Source organism: Saccopteryx leptura, chromosome 9, assembly GCF_036850995.1.
Source record: "Saccopteryx leptura isolate mSacLep1 chromosome 9, mSacLep1_pri_phased_curated, whole genome shotgun sequence".
Classification (NCBI taxonomy): domain Eukaryota; kingdom Metazoa; phylum Chordata; class Mammalia; order Chiroptera; family Emballonuridae; genus Saccopteryx; species Saccopteryx leptura.
In genome coordinates this window covers 89,486,462-89,503,781 of record NC_089511.1, presented here as the reverse complement: position 1 = coordinate 89,503,781, position 17,320 = coordinate 89,486,462, and positions in this window count along the sequence as shown.

The following is a 17,320-nucleotide window of genomic DNA, read 5'->3' as shown; positions in this document are numbered from 1 at the left end:
TCTTATCACACCATCCCCTGGGGCTGTGTTCACCCACGTGGTTGAAGAAACTGCCCCCCTCTAGGGCCAGTTTGATGAGAGCTTTTGGAGGGTGAGATCCTCCTCCCATGGCAGTTCCCTGTGGCCTGAGGGAAGGAGCGCAGTGATCACTGAGGGGGAAGCCTCTGCTTTGCCCCAGGCAGACACCATTCACCAGTCAGGCGGCCCTGGGCAGGTCACCTCACCCCCTGTGCCTCAGTGTCCCCATCTCTACAGGGACCTTCACACCCAGCTAGCCAGGTTGAGATAAGAATGAAGGGCAGCTTGTAGGTGGTTTTCCCAGCAGAGGGTCAGATGCATTGTGGAGGGTGAACACGGAATGAGCTGCCAGGAAGTCAGCTCTCCCTCTAGGAACTGCCACTGTCCCTCCCCAGCACCTGGCAATCTCTATCCTACAGGGTGTGGCAAAAGCAGGTTTACCATTGATCGGAGGAGGAATAATATGATAAATAATAAATAACATGAGAATAAACTCTGTAAGCCTACGTGTGCTCACCTGTATTTTCTATATCTGAATAAGCCTGTGCTAGGCACCTCCTATAAATGCAATTATATCATAGTTGATCGTTTGTGTTGGCTCTTTTACTAACCAAAATGGTTTTCAGGTTCATCCGGGTTGTAACATGTCTCGGTATTTCATTTCTTCCTGTGGCTGAATAATTACCCACTGTATATGACACTTTCTATATTTATTACCTGTGATAAGAGCTTGTGCTATTTCTACTTAGGGGCTATTGTGAACAATGCTGTTGTGAACACTGGTGTCTATTTATTTATTTGTTAAAGTCCCTGCTTTCATGTGTTTGGGCATATGCCTAAGAATGGACTTGCTGGTTGATATGGTAATTTTGTGTTTAACTGTGTTAGCTTTGCTATAATGTCTAACTCAGTGGCTGCTCCAGTTTAATCCCCATAAGCGATGCATGCACAAGCATTCTAATTTCCCCGCATTCACTTTGAAACTTATTTTCTAAATTTTGTTGGTTTTATTTTTTCTTCTTTTTTATACGGGTGTGTGTGTGTGTGTGACAGAGACAGAGAGAGAGAGAGATGGACAGACACACAGGAAGGGAGAGAGATGAGAAGCATCAAGTCTTTGTTGTGGCTCCTCAGTCTTCTTAGTTGTTCATTGATTGCTTTCTCATATGTGCCTTGATGGGGGAGTGGTTTACAGCAGAGCGAGTGATCCCTTGCTCAAGCCAGCAAACTTAGGCTCAAACCAGCGACCTTGGGGCTCAAGCCAGCAACCATGGGGTTATGTCTATGATCCCACACTCAAGCCTGTGACCCCACGCTCAAGCTGAAGAGCCCATGCTCAAGCCGGCAACCTCGGGGTCTCAAATCTGGGTCCTCCACATCTCAGTCTGACGTTCTATCCACTGCACCACCACCTGGTCAAGCTGTTTTCTTCTTAATTATAGATATCCAGTGGGTGTTGATCTAATAACTAATGATGTTCATCGTCTTTTTGTGCTTATTGCCCATTTCAAATAGATATAAATAGAGATGATAGAGATATAGAGATAGAGATAGATTTTTTTTTTTTTGCGAAAATGTCTGCTCAAGTCGTTTGTCCAATTTTAGAATAGGTTGTTTGTTGTTGTGGTTGAGTATAAGAGTTTCTTATATGCCCTGGATATCAATTTCTTATCAGATACATGATTTGCAAATGTTCTTTCTCATTCTTGTGTTATCTTTTCATTTTGCTGATAGTATTGTTTGCATAAAAAAATTTTATTTTCGATAAAATTTGGTTTGTCCAGCTTTTACTTTATTGCCTGTAGTTTTGATGTCATGTCCAAAATTATTACTAATCCAATGTCAAGAAGATTTTCCCCTATTTTTCTTATAAGAAGTTAATGTTTTTACTCTAACATTTAGCTCTTTTATCCATCTTTAATTAATTTTTGTAAATGGTACAAGATAAGAGTCCAACTGCACTCTGTTGAATGTGGACATCCAGTTTTCCTGGCATTATTTGTTGAAAATAATGTCCTTTTCTACATTAAATGGTCCTGGCACCCATGGTGAAAGTAAATTAAACATTATGTTAGAATTGATTTCTGGGCTTCCTATATAACTCCATTTGTCTACGTGTCTGTAATTATGCCAGTACCACACTTTTTTTATTGTAGCTTTGCAATGTTGAATTCTGAAAATTTGAATCTGCCAACCTTGTTCTTACTCTACATTATTTTAGCTATGTTAAATCTCTTAAGATTCCATATGAATTGTAGGGTAAATTGGTCAATTTCTCAAAAATAATGCTGTTGAGATTGTGATGAAGATTGCACTGAATCTTTACATAGCCTTTGTGAGTGTTGCTAACAATAGCATTCTTCTAATTCATGAAATATGAAGTCTTTCCAAAGATTTATGTCTTTTTAAATTTTTTTCAAAATGTTTTGTAGTTTTCAGTGTACCAACCTTTTGCCTTCTTGATTAAATTTATTTGTATTATGTCGTTATGTTGATGATATTGTAATAGCATTGTTTTCTTCATTATTCTTTGGAATATTCACCAAAGTATACAAAAATGCAATTGATTTTTATTTATCAGCTTTATATGCTGCAACTTTGCTGAATTTACTTAATCAAACAGGTTTTTGTAAAATAATTGGGATATTTTACATGTAAGATCATATTATCCAAGAACAGAGATAATATTGCATCTTTTTTTAAATTCTATTGATTTTTTTTTTTACCTAGTTGTACCAGCTAGAACTTCTAATACCAGGTTGAATAAAAGTATGAAAGTGGCGTGTGGACTTTTCATATGGACCTTATCATGTTTATCATAGAACTCTTCTCTATTCCTAAACTGAGTGCTTTTATGAAGAAATAGTGCAAATGATGTTCCTACATCAACTGAAATAGCCATGTAGAATGATATTTTCAATCTATGAATTCTAGTGGTTATATCCTATTATATTAATTATATTTTATTTTTGTATGTTGAATCATTTTGCACTATAGAAATAAATTCTACTTGGTAATGGTTTGTAAACTTTTTAGTTCAGTTGAGTTTGTCAGAATATTTTTTTTGAGGAATTTTGCATCTATAGTCATATAAACTGGTCTGCACTTTTATTTTCTTATAGTGTTTTTCTGCCTTTGCGGTCAGTAATGCAAGCCTCATAGAATGAGTTTGGAAATGTTCTCTCTCCTTTTCAAATTTGAAAGAGTTTGAGAAGGATTTGTGTTAACTTTTTAAAAAATGTTTGCTAGATTTAACCTGTGGTACCAGCATGAACAATCATCCTGGTTTGCCTACAAAAGTCCCACATCCCTGGAAACCCCTCAGTCCCAAGCACACAGGTCTGGTCTGTCAACCTTCCCACCATTCACACTGATGTAAATCACAAGCAGGGTGACCCAATGAGCTCGCTTAGAGTGTGTGGCAGCCTTTAGCCACAAGAAGTTGGGAGTAGCTTAACAAAGGGAGTGCTGGAGGGTCCCTCCACAGGCTGTTGGGCTTGGTCCCTCTGACATCCGTCTCCGTTTTCAGGTCGGGGAGTGTGAACAACAACTGGATGCACATTTACAACCTGGTGGAGCAGGTGGTAAAGAAGTTTGACAAGTGAGGTTTCTTCACATTGGAGGGTGTTTTCTCCTGCCAGGCAGAATACACAGCCTTTGGACTCTGTGGGCATGGGAGGCTCTCGGGTCAGGAGCACAGAGCCCAGAGATGGTCCGAAGCAGGAAACAAGGACAGGTCACACTGGTTCCATCAAGTCTCATCACCTTTGCTTGGTTCCTAGCTGTGAGCCAGATTACAGTGCAAAGACATGATCTGCCCTTGAGGACCTCACAGATTAGAAAACAAACAATCCAGTAACACAGTAATACACAGCTGGATAAATTGTGCTGAGGGGCAAAGGAAAAGGGTGATGGACTTAGAAGGCAACCTAAAGGGAAAAAAAAGAATTCCTAAGGAAAAATTCAAGCAAGGCTTCACAGAGATTGTGGAAATTTGGACTAGGTCCTATAGACTGGGATGGACAGGGTAACAGGACCCATCTGGGAGACGTTTCTGTGGAGTGAGTGGTCTGTCTGACTAAAAACTGGGGTTAGCACAAGGGAGAGCTGGCAGGTAAGTGTAGACTGACACAGTGAGACTAAGGTCACACAGGTTTTTAATGCCAGGACAAGGGACTTGGACCTGCTCTGAGCAATAGAGAGTGATAGATGAATCTTGAGCAAGGGTGTGAAATAATCAATGTTGTGTTCCAGAAAAAAAAAAAAAAAGTCTAATAATTATGTGTAAAATGTAACAAGAACCAGAAGCAGTAGCAAGCAGAGCTAGGAATTTATGTTAGCCATTTAGCTAATGAATAATGGAGGCACGTGGATCAGACAGGCAGTGGCCAAGGAGAGGTCACTGAAGAATATATTCTTCAAAGAGTGAGAACAATTTAAGATGAGATGAGGCAGAGAAGACAAGAGAGAAGGGAAGAACTGTGAAGGTCCAGAGAAGTTTACAGTAAAAAAGAAAACTTCAGAGGCCCTCTTACAGGCTGAGTAGGTGTCCATGTCCCGGTGCATGCAACATACATAAGCACATGCCTGTGTGTGAGTGAGTGTCTGTGTGTGTACACAAGCACAAATATGTGTACCACTGTGGGAGACCTTTTCAGTGTTGGGAGCACAGGGCTAAAGCAGGATGCCCTCTTGACATTTTCTTCCAAAAAGGACCATCATGTTCTCAGAATGTTCAGGATTTGAGAAATGTGTCTCAAAGTGGGAGAGTTGGGGTGGGAGCAGGGTAGCTGTCCCCCACCCGCTCTCTGGCTGCTCATTAGCATCATTTTGAACCAGGAGTGCTTCCTCCCCAGCCCAAAGCAGCGGATCTCCTTCATCACCTACGCCACACATGGGAAAACAGTCATGAAGCTCACCTCAGACAGGTGAGTGCTTAACTGCGCAACACAGGCCCAGTGGGCCGGGCTGAGAGGAGAGCCGGGAATGAGGGGTTCCCTGAGACTGCAGTGGGGGATGCTGGTGTGCAGGCTGGGCGAGGCCCCCCAGTGCTCAGCCCGGCCCGCAGCTCCCTTCACAGAAGGAAGGGAAGTTGAGGTTTTGTGTGTGCTTATGGTTTGTGTGGGAGAGGCCTGAGTGGGACTCAGGTGGATAAAGCAAGCCCACAGGGAGGGGCCCTCAGGGTGGCAGAGAGAGTGGCAATGGGGCCTGAGCTTGGATCTGGTGGAAGACTGACTCTGGGAAAGAGGGGACCACCGCCTCCCCCAGCACACGGGGTTCAGGGCGCCACCGGGACAGCTGTGAGGAGGCTCGGGGTACCGGCTGAGACCACTCGGGAGGGTAGAAATAGTGCAGTCTTCAAGGAAACGGTGTCAGGAGTGGCCTAGGCCTCAGGCGAAGGAAAAGTGTGCAATCCTGTGTGAGGGAGGGACCATCGACAGAGCCGAGTGCTTGCTGAGGGCCCCGGGAGCCTGTTGCTCCTTCCAGGAGCAGGCCTGGGAGGAGGGCTGGGCTGGCAGCCCCACTGAGAGCCACAAAAAGAGCAGAGCCTCGTGAGCTGGGTCCTGCACTGGACGCTGGGGAGGGTGGAGGTTCCAGCATATCTGGGTGCTGGGGACACAACAAAAATCCTCCAAAGTGTGGTCTTGGCAAAGGAGGTGTCAGTGCTGGGCTGAGCTGGGCAGGGCCAGGCTTCGCCTCCGCTGGCCGGGGTCCGAGTCCTCCCCACGCCCTCGGCTGGGCCGACTTGTACCCCAGAGTATCTCTTCTGCCTGAGGTGAGACGCCGGCCTTCAGGGCCCAGCTCAGCTTCCCTTCTGTGCAGCTCCTCCCTGTCACATGGGATTAGCCTGAACACAGCACACAGCCCTCATGTCCCCGTCCCAGACCTCCTCTCTGCTCTAATAGCAGCTGACAGGCCACGCACCCAAGGTGCCTGAGGTGACGGCCCTTCCGCCTGCGTGGACAGAGCTCGGGTCCACTGCCCCAGAATGGTCATGTTCATCAGGAGCACAAGGAGGCCATGAACCCTGGTGCTCCAATTGAGCAGCTTGCTACTTCCTGTAACAGATTCATAAGCTGGAGTGGCTGGGGGACCTTGTCAACCTCAGGGTCTGTGGCAAGGGAGGAGGACACGGGGCATCACCATGACCTTTTCCAAACTCAGCCTTTCCTGTTGTGGAGAAATGTCCACTTGAGGGCCCCTTAGCAGCTTCAATACCTCCCGACACTTTGTGGGTGCAGGGTCACACTGCACATCCATGGGTGCTGCCCGCTCCGACCATGGCCGGTGATGGCAGCCCTTGCTGAGGTCCCTGAGGTCTGTGTGCCTGAGACAGGCATGAAGAAACAGCGGGGAACCCTTCCCCTGGGAACCAGCAAAGTATCACCCAGCCCTATCCGGTGCTCACCAGATTGGTGACAGAGAAGGACTGAACAAGTCCTGTCCATTTCAATGACACAGACAGAGGGGACGTCACAGTGCTGCTGGATGTGTCCTCTCCCGTCCAGGCAGGACACATGCCCTTCTGCACAGTGCAGAGTGGCACCAGGACAGCCTGGAGGTGTTGTTGTTTTTTTCTGGGGGTGTTTTTAACTGTCAGCACCTCATTCCACATTAACACTTATTCTGATTTTGTTTCAGAAAAGAAATACATGATGGTCTTAGCAAACTTCGAAATATCGTGCCTACAGGAGCCACCCATATGCAGGAAGGATTTAAACTGGTACACACAACTACAGTTCTGAGTATTCACTCTGCTTTGTCAAGTTCCTAGAGTGCTTTGGATAATCCCAATGCCCTCTGCCAACATTCCTTCATTTTGTTGCAGGCAAATGAGCAGATTCAACAAGTGTACTCCAGAGGTAAGCTGGAGTCCAGAGGAAAGTGAACTCAGGGTGGGGCTGAGGGTCAGAGCCAGGCAGGGCCTCAGTGACGTCTGCATGCAGACTCACCTTGCTCACTTCCTAGCACTGATGTTGGCACAAGTTGCTGGTTCTGTGTGCTGCAGGCTCCTCCTCTGTGCACAGAGGATAAAACCACTCCAGTGATGATTCTCAGAACCACATGGGGTCCTGTGGGTACATTCTTGTTCTCAGTATATGTGCGGTGCTTGACCTACAGTTGGGGGCATGAAAGAGGAAGGGAAAGCCAGGAACTTGGAACAGACAGGATTAGGTTCACAGAGAAGAGAGCTGGGTCCCCGTGCTGATCACACGTTTGTCTCTGCCACAGTTCTGGCTCTAATTAGTGCTCCGCTCAGCTTCTTCCCTTTGACTGACTCTTGTCCTCTGACAGTGTCTCCAACAGTGAGACAGGCTGTGTTCAGCCCAGAACCATGCTCATCTAGACTGTAAGGTCACAGCTGTGGTCAGGAAAGTGGTGCTGACCTGGTGGGGCACAGCGTTGAGCTGGACATGGCATCTGCAGCCCTAGTGCCTCTGACCTTGGGTTCTGAGCCTCGGGAACCGCAGATGCCTACAGAAATGCCCACAGGCAGAGTCTGGAGTGGGACCCAATCCTTCCTACCAGTGGGTCTTGCTTCTCCTCCCTTTGCTCATCTGACAAGGTTTCCCTTGTTTTCTGAAATGGCTAGAGCTGTCTTTCAGGGCAATGGCTGCTCCATCTGGTAGCAGTGAGTCACAGGAGGAGCCCTGAGCTGGGTTGTTTACTCAGCTGTGAAGTGGGTGTAGGCGAAGGCCTCCTCTTCCTAGAGTCTACTGACAGCAAAGTTGTCCAGGAGCTCTGGCTGGGCTGTGTGCAGGTCTGCTCATCCTCTCTGTCAGGGGAGGAGATGTAGGAAGTAGTTCTGTGGCCCTGGCATCCCAGGTGCCTTTAATGACCAGCCTGCTCTCTGCTGTTTCTGCAGAAAACAAGGTTCCAGCCATAATCATCGCTCTGACGGATGGAACACTGCTACGAGGGCCATTGGAGGAGACAAAGATAGAAGTGAGTCCAGTCCATCATTACCAGCATTCTGCTCCCTAGATTTGATGCTTTATACTCAACACTTTCTCTCCTTAGGCTGAAAGGGCTCGGAAAATGGGGGCTACCATTTATGCCATTGGCGTATATGACTATAAACGATATCAGGTAATTCTGAACAGGTAAGCACCCATATGGGGAACGTTACAAAGGTACTTTTTCAAGAGTCACCAGAAAATGTCCTTTAATATACTGCAAGTGCTTGGACAACAGATTGCCGCTGCAGAAATAAATGACAGTGGTGTGTGAAACCTACTCACACTTGCCACGTCCCAAGGGCAGCTGCTGTCTGATGCCAGGCTCTGGTCCTAGGAGTCTCACCTGGCCTGAGTCCAGACACTGTTTCCTGGGGTGAGAACCTACTGTGTCCTCAACCGCTGGTTGTGGCTCATGCCATCACCTCTTGCTTCCAGCTGCTGGAAATTGCAGACAAGGAGGACCACGTGTTTGGAGTGGACACTGGATTTAGGGGTCTCCAACAGATCGCTGTGCCAGTGAGTGGGAGCTAGGTGTGAGTAGGGGGACAGGGTGGCTTTTCACCATGACCTGTGACTCACTCTTTCTGACCTGGCCACCTCTCTGTCTCTCACAGCTCACAAGTAGGACTTGCGTTGAAATTACAAGAGTGGAGCCTTCAAGTTTCTGTGTAAAAGGTGAGGTGTGAAGTTGATGTCATAAACACAAAAGTGTATATTTGTGTGTGTTGCGAGTCTGCATGGTGGGTGTGGCGGGTATGCTGTGAGCATGCATTTTCAGTGGGTGTGGTCGAAGTGTAGTGTGAATAGTCTTAGTGTTTAGGGTGTGTGTCGTGTGAGTGTTGTGTTTTTGTGAGTGTATGGTGTGTGTGCATATGGAGAAGCAGTATAAGGATGAGCTCAATTTATATCAGTGCCTGTTTGTGTGGGTGGGTATGGCAGGGGTTGTAGAGTACGTATATATTTAATTACATTTTTCCAGTTTTTCTGAGATAAAGGACATAGATCTCTGTGTAACTTAAGGAATCTAGTGTAATTACATATTTAGAACTCAAAACCAAAATTTAATGAAGACCTGAGAAAAAAAATATTTTAAAGACCTCAACAAAAAAGCTAGCAAATGGAATCCAACATCATATAAAAGAACAATGCCTCACAACTAGTTAGGGTCAAACCAGAAATGTAAGTCTGATACCAAACTTAAAATATCAATATAATTTATGCTAAACAGAGAAGAAAACATGATTATCTCAATGTATGAAGATTTGGACAGTGTTCAAAGTCACCGGCAGTCTCTGGGAACTCGGCTAAGACAGGACTCCTGCTTCCCTGGCAGAGCCTCCTCTGCAGGGCCCCCAGCTCCTTCCTGACTCACCTACCTGCAGCCCAGGCCCTGAGTCCCCAGGCTGCAACAGACACACAGAATGACAGGGAAAAGGACTATTCTGGAGCACCCAGGCCTGGTGCTCAGCTTAGACAGGAGGCAGGGATGTCTTCCAGCTGCCTTGTTCTCACTCTTTGTCATTTATGTAAGGGGGGCACTGAGTACACCCCTTGGCGGGACAGGGACTTCCAGGTCAGAAACTCACGGCCCTTTCAGTCCCTGTGGAGGGGTTGAGCCTGTGGGCCTTAATGTGCTCCATAGTCAGAGACTAAGGTGAGAAAACCCCTGAGTGCTCAGAGCTCAGCTCTGACTCCTCACTGTGGACCCCCAGGGACACCAGGTGAGGATCTGGCTTAGGTGGAGCACACATGGTGGTTCAGACACAGGATTCCTCATAGGAGTCCCCAGGGGTTTCTGTTTTGGAGGGTGGCCTGCCATGATAGAGAGATCAGAGGGAACACAGCGCTCAGCCCCTCCTCACCCTGACCTTTGGGTGTTACTCTTGCAGAAAAATATGAAGTGAAAGTTTTTGGAAATGGCTTTAATAATGCAAAGAAGAAGAATGAAGTTATTTGCAGATTCAAGTTCACCAAAAACAGTTATTTCGGTAAGTAGCACCCTCAGGACCTCCATGTGACAAATTCTCACACCATAGAGCATTTGCCTCAGCCAGACGAACCCTCAAAGCCCTTGCTGACCATTGACTGGGATGCTGTGAGGACAGAGGCAGCTTGGACATGTGGAAGAACTGGCCAGGAAGCCTGACCACCTCTCTTTTCATAGGCACAGAGGGCAGATAATCAACCCTCGGCAGCACGGCAGCATCTAGGAGCAGGTGCCCTGCCAAGGGTGGTCTGAGTTCTGGGCTGCCCTTCCCGTGGCATTGCCGCCCCCTTCCCTCGGCTCTCAGTTCCCTGAGAGATGAGCAGTCATCCCACAAGCCTGCTGGTGGGCAGGGGAGGCAGCTCCAGGGCCCGGGTCTGTGCAGGTGCACCGCTGGTTCCCCCGGGGCATGTGATCACCTTGGATTGAGAGGATGTGCCATCTGCCAGGCCAGGGCCTGCAGTTTGGCACAGGAAACATCACATGTGTCACTTGACCAAACGACTGTCTCTCATTTAGCTCCCTTTTTATTTTCTATAAAATGGAGCCAATATGGTCCTTGCACTAATAAGCTCTGTCACATATGTAGTAAAGTTGTGTGGAGGAGGTTAATTTAAAAACACCCCACCCACACGTACACACTAACAAAATTACTCAGGCATCAAATGGACCTCTATGATGTGTGACTAACCTGAGAAAGCACAGTTGAGGCAGTCAGATGTGGTGCCAGCAGCCCTGAGGTGGATATGATCTGCCCAACAGAGTTCTGGGGTCCAGTTAGACTTTCTCCATCCTCATCCTCCTCACTTCTTCCCTTTAGTCCCTGATACATTCATTTGATGTGTTTATATTGTGATCAATGGCTTCTTATTCAGGGCCATCTGGTATACCTGGAGGCATCCATCTCTCCTCAGCACTCTTCTTGGCTGTGTCTCCTCCTTTGCAAAGTGCACAGAACAGGGCTGGTCACTGTCATTTTCACACTTTCCCCACACAGGGTGTAGGTGGCCCCAGAGAGTGGGGTTCACTGGTCTATACTCTCCCAGGAGAGGCTCAGGGCTGAGGATCTCCTTCATGTGGGGAGCTAATGTTCATTGAGCACTTACTACATCTAATTCCTTATTTACACATCATAGTTCATTCTCAGAGGAGACCAAGTGTGCTCCTTTGTGTGGACCTGGAACCAGACAGAGGAGCTATTAAAGACACTGGGGAACAAACTTTTTGTTGCATCCACAAAAATACTTGTTCTTACTTAATTCGAGTGTGCTGATCTCAAATATGACATTAGTTTTTCTCTGTAAGCTACAGTTTGTTTGCAATTCAAGATTTTAGGTTTTCATCTTATTGTAAAATTTTCAACATTTAGTTTAACATAATGAAGTAGAATGTCTTCTTGGGCATCATTTTTGTGAAAATATAATAATTTATATAATGCAGTAAATACACTAATATACTAAAAGACATGATTGCATCAGAATTTGTCTACAATTTCAAAATATAACATATTAAAACACTTATTTTAATCATAAAATTTGCACAAAACTTATTTAAATTCTATTCAGGCAAAAATTTGCATTTGTAACTCTTGCTTTGTGTACTTGTTGAGGACAATGTTGTTTGATGCTCCAGCAGCAGTGTGCTCATCACTAACAGCTCCAAGATTTTCAGGAAACTTATCAAGGTGATTCTTCAAGAAGTGAATCTAAACACTCATGTTACATCCAATGTCGCGGAAAGCCAACAGCATCCTTTGAACCAGAAGTTCATATTTTTCTGCTTTTTTGTTGCCAAGGAAGTTCTTTGCAATTGCCACAAAAGACTGCCAAGCTGCTTTCTCCTCCTTATTCATCTTCCTGGCAAATTCTTCATCACGTATGAGGGTTCGAATTTGAGGTACATCAAATACGCCTGCTTTTATCTTTTCAAAAGTCAAGGCAGGAAAAGCAGAAATAATATGTTCAAAGCATTCACTTTCTCTATTCAAAGCCTGAACAAACTGCTTCATTAAGCCAAGTTTGATGGGAAGTGAGTGAAAAATGATCCTGTATCGATTAACTACAGGTTCATTCACATCACAGTATTTTGCATGCCTACTTCCAAACCTTCATGTTTCGGCCACTCCTTCTGTGTCCAGTGTTTCTCCTGAGCTCAGCTGTCTCACAAACACAGAAAGCAAGGATACTTCATAAAACCTCTCTATTGTCCTAGCAGGAAATTTACCATTTTAAGATCCACACAAATGATCCAGTTATGCTCCTCATACTTCAGAAAGTCAAGGACAATTTTTATGTCATTATAATCTTCTCGCAGATGAGTTGAATAACCAATTGGAACTGCTGCATAAACATTACCATTGTGTAGGAGAACACTTTTCAGACTACGTTTAGAGCTGTCAAGAAATAGCCACCATTCTGTTGGACTGTAAGTGGTAATACCTAGCTGGCTGAGTAGACTACTGATATCATGACAGTAAACAAAGTGTTTGTCTTTGGAAAAAAAGTCCACAAAAATTTGTTCACACTTCCTGAAATGGGATATTTTAGCTGACCGGTGAAGTACATTCTTTTCTTGAAGCCTGGAGGCTAAAAACTCAGCTGCTTTTTTTGATAGGCCCAAATCTCTTACTAAGTCATTCAATTTGGGTTGGCTAAACTGCTGAGGGGTTAATGACTGCTTGGCATCAGAAGAAGACCCTTCAGCTTCTATAACCATTTCCTCATGCATCTTATCAAAATACACTTGATCACCATGTTCACCTTCTTCATCCTTAGAAGAAATAAAACCTTTGAAAACTGGAACCGGGAATGTCTCAGAGTGTGGGATAGGTCATATTACTGAAGGAGTATTAGTACATGCGATCATATGCTGTTTTTTCTTGCTGGTGCCCTTTGTATAGATCAGAAAAAAATAACAGACACTGCTGTGGTCCTTAGGTTCACACCAAACTATGGGAATACCAAAAAGCATTCCTTTGCATTTTTCTTTTGTCCGGTCATGAAGCATTTCCTCACAATTATGACACACAATATGAGGAGCACAATTCTTGCCTTTTTTTTTTTTCTTCAGCTGGAAACGGGGAGAGACAGTCAGACAGACTCCCGCATGCGCCTGACCAGGATCCACCTGGCATGCCCACCAGGGGCAACGCTCTGCCCACCAGGGGGCGATGCTCTGCCCCTCCGAGGCGTCGCTCTGCTGCGACCAGAGCCACTCTAGTGCCTGGGACAGAGGCCAAGGAGTCATCCCCAGCGCCCAGGCCATCTTTGCTCCAATGGAGCCTCAGCTGCGGGAGGGGAAGAGAGAAACAGAGAGGAAGGAGGGAGCGGTGGAGAAGCAGATGGGCGCTTCTCCTATGTGCCCTGGCCGGGAATCGAACCCGGGTCCCCCGCACGCCAGGCTGACGCTCTACCTCTGAGCCAACCAGCCAGGGCCACAATTCTTGTCTTGATCGCTAAGGGGAACTTGAAAATAGGCAATATATGCACGTGTCACAAATGATGAAATATTGTGCCTTTGACATTAAAGTGCGTAACAGCCACATATACAACAAGATCAGGACTATACTTACATTTACGCATACACAAAGAAGCCATGATTCAATCTTAAAAAAAATAAGAGGGTGTTTTTATCAGATAATAATTTTTTACATTTAAAAACAACTACAATTATGTAAAAGTGATGTTTGTAAACCATTAATTACCTTGTAGTTATGTTTAATCCAAGAGTCATTTCCCTTTAACTCCAATTTAAAAACCAATACAGAGGCAGATGCACAGACTCCCAGCTCACACAATCCAACTGGATTACAAATTAATTTAGGAACAATCAATGTGAAAAACCAACTCTGGACTACATGAACAGCTCTCAAAAACCAAGGAGCAAAGAAGAAGCCACACCAAGCCTGGTAGGGAGCGCCGACGAGCAGTGAGTCTCCCCTGCTTACAGGAACGGATGGGTGGTGAGGCTCTTTTCACTCCAAGGAAAAGAGCAGAAAATATTGCTCACAGCCACTAGCCTAGGGAGCTGGGAATGAGGTGTGTTGAAAGGGCTGGCTTGTCTTTCAAAGGAAATGGGAGAGAGAGAGAGACAGGCATTGAGGGGCAGCAGAATGCATGGGATGATCTGAGAAGCTGACTCATCCAGTGCTGGAGGTGGCCAGAGCTGGAGGAGGGGTTGATCCTTCCACATAACACAAGACTAAAGTGGTTCCAATTCAACCATCTCCAGACATCACGTCAGCTCCAATCAGTGCAACAAGACACAGCTGAAAACAAGAAGTGGGGAGGAGAGGCAGTAATTCAGGTCTCCATGGAGATCTCAGATACACCTTCCCCTACTGAAGCTGAATAAACAGCCCGCCCCCAGAGAGAGTAACTGGCAGATTAGGCCTTCAGAGTCTCAGGTTGCACCCACCGCATTCCTGGATACAGTTTCAAATAAGCCTTTTGCTGAGATCAAGACTGAGAAGAAAACAAACAAATTAAGATTTCAAAGCTGCTCTATTAGAAAAGCCAAATCCAACAGTGGATTATAAATAACAGCTGATGCCAACACAAGAATACCTAGAAATAACACAACTGAAAATTGGAAGCAGACAAAACAATCCTAGACTCAACCAGCTCTACAAACAATATGCCCAAACACACAGACATAATGAAAAGGCAGAGAAGTGCAATTCAAATGAAACCACAAGAGAAACCTCCAGAAAATGAACTGAGTGATATGGAAATAACCAAACTTCAGGATGCAAAGTTTAAAATAATGATTGTTAGGATGCTTAGGGATCTTAGAACAACAATGGATGGTCATTAAAAACACCTAAATAAAGAAACAGCAAGTATAAAAAAGGATATTGAAATATTAAAATAGAATCAGTTGGAGATGACAAATACAATATCAGAAATGAAGAACACAATGGAAGGAATTAAAAACAAGATTGATGAAGCTGAAGATCGAATAAGAGAGTTGGAAGACAAGTAGAACAAAGGCATAAAAGCAGAGCAGAAAAAAGAAAAGAGACTCAAAATGTCTGAGGAAACTCTTAGAGAGCTCTGTGACAACATGAAGAGAAATAACATCCGCATCATAGGGGTTCCTGAAGAAGAAGAGAAAGAACAAGAGATAGAGACTTTGTTCAATCATATCGTAGCTGAAAACTTTCCTAAATTAATGCAGGAAAAAGTCTCACAAGTTGAAGAAGCATAAAGAACTCCATTAAAGAGAAACTCAAAGAAACCTACACCAAGACACAAAATAATTAAAATACCAAAGCTAAGTGATAAAGAGAAAATATTAAAAGCTAGAGAAAAAAAGGTTATCACATACAAAGGGGCCTCCATAAAAATGACATTCAACTTCTCAATAGAAACACTTGAGGTCAGAAGAGAATGGCAAGAAATATTCAAAGTAATGCAGAACAAGAGCCTACAACCAAGACTACTTTATTCAGCAAGCCTATCATTTAAAACTGAAGAAAAAATAAAAAGCTTCTCAGAAAAAAAAAAAAACTCAAGGAATTCATTACAACCAAACCAATGCTGCAGAAAATGTAAAGGGGCCTGTTGTAAACAGAGCAAAGTGAAAAAAGAATATAGCAAAAAAGAAATATAGCTTTAAAGAAAATGGCAATAAACAACTACATATCAATAATAACCTTAAATGTAAATGAATTAAATGATCTAATCAAAAGACATAGGGTAACTGTATGGATAAGAAAAAAGGACCCAGACATATGCTGTCTACAAGAGACACACCTTAAAATAAAAGATGCACATAGACTGAAGGTAAAAGGATGGAAAAAATATTTCATGCAAATGGAAATGAGAAAAAAGCTGGGGTAGCAATACTTATATCAGACAAAATCCTTGAAAAAAAGGCTATAGTAAGAGATAAAGAAGGCCACTACATAATGATAAAGGGAACAATCCAACAGAAAGATATAACCGTTATAAATATCTACACACCTAATATAGAAGCATGTAAATATATAAAGCAGAGTTTAATGGATATAAAAGGCAAGATCAACAGTAATACTATAATATTAGGGGATTTTAATACCTCTAACATCACTACATAGATCGTCAAGAAAGAAAATAAACAAAGAAACAGCAGACTTAACAGACACACTAGATCAACTCGATTTAATAGATATCTTCAGAATCTTTCACCCTAAAGCAGCAGAATTTACATTCTTTTCAAGTGCTCATAGTACATTCTCTAGGATAGACCACATGTTAGGGCACAAAAGTGGTCTCAACAGAATTAAGAAGATTGAAAACATATCAAGCACTTTCTCTGATCACAATGTCATGAAACTAGAAATCAACCACAACAGAAAAACTCAAAAATTCTCAAACACATGGAAACTAAATAGCAGGTTGTTAAATAACAAATGGATTAAGAATGAGATCAAAGAAGAAATAAAAAATTCCTAGAAACGAATGATAATGAGCATACAACAACTCAAAATTTATGGGACACAACAAAAGCAGTCCAGAGAGGGAAGTTCATAGCACTACAGGCACACTTTAAGAAGCTAGAAAAAGCTCAAATAAACAACATAACCCTGCATCTAAAAAAAATAAAATAAAAAAATAACAGCAAGTAAAGCTCAGATGTAGTAGAAGAAGAAAATAATAAAGATCAGAGCAGAAATAAATGGCATAAAGGCTAAAGAAACAATACAGAGGATCAATGAAACCAGGAGCTGGTTCTTTGAAAAGGTAAACAAGATCGATGAACCTTTAACTAGACTCATCAAGAAAAAAAGAGAGAGGACTCAAATAAATAAAATTAGAAATGAGAGTAGAGAAATAACAACCGACACAACAGAAATACAAAATATTGTAAAAACATACTATGAAGAACTGTATGCCAAAAAACTAGACAATCTAGATGAAATGGACAAATTCCTTGAAACATACAATCTTTCAAAAACCAATCTGGAAGAATCAGAAAACCTAAATAGACTGATTACAAAAAATGAGATCGAAACAGTTATCAAAAAACTCCCAACCAAGAAAAATCCTGGGCCTGATGGCTTCACAAGTGAATTCTATCAAATATTCAAAGAAGAACTAACTCCTATCCTTCTCAAGCTATTTCAAAAAATACAAGAGAAAGGAAGACTTCCAAGGTCATTTTATGAAGCGAGAATAATTCTGATTTCAAATCCAGCAAAGACAACACAAAGAAAGAAAATTATAGGCCAATATCCCTGATGAATATAGATGCTAAAATTCTCAACAAAATATTAACAAACTGGATCCAACAATATAAAAAAAAAACCCATACACCATGATCAAGTGGGATTCATTCTTGGGAGGCAAGGCTGGTACAATATTTCAAATTAATC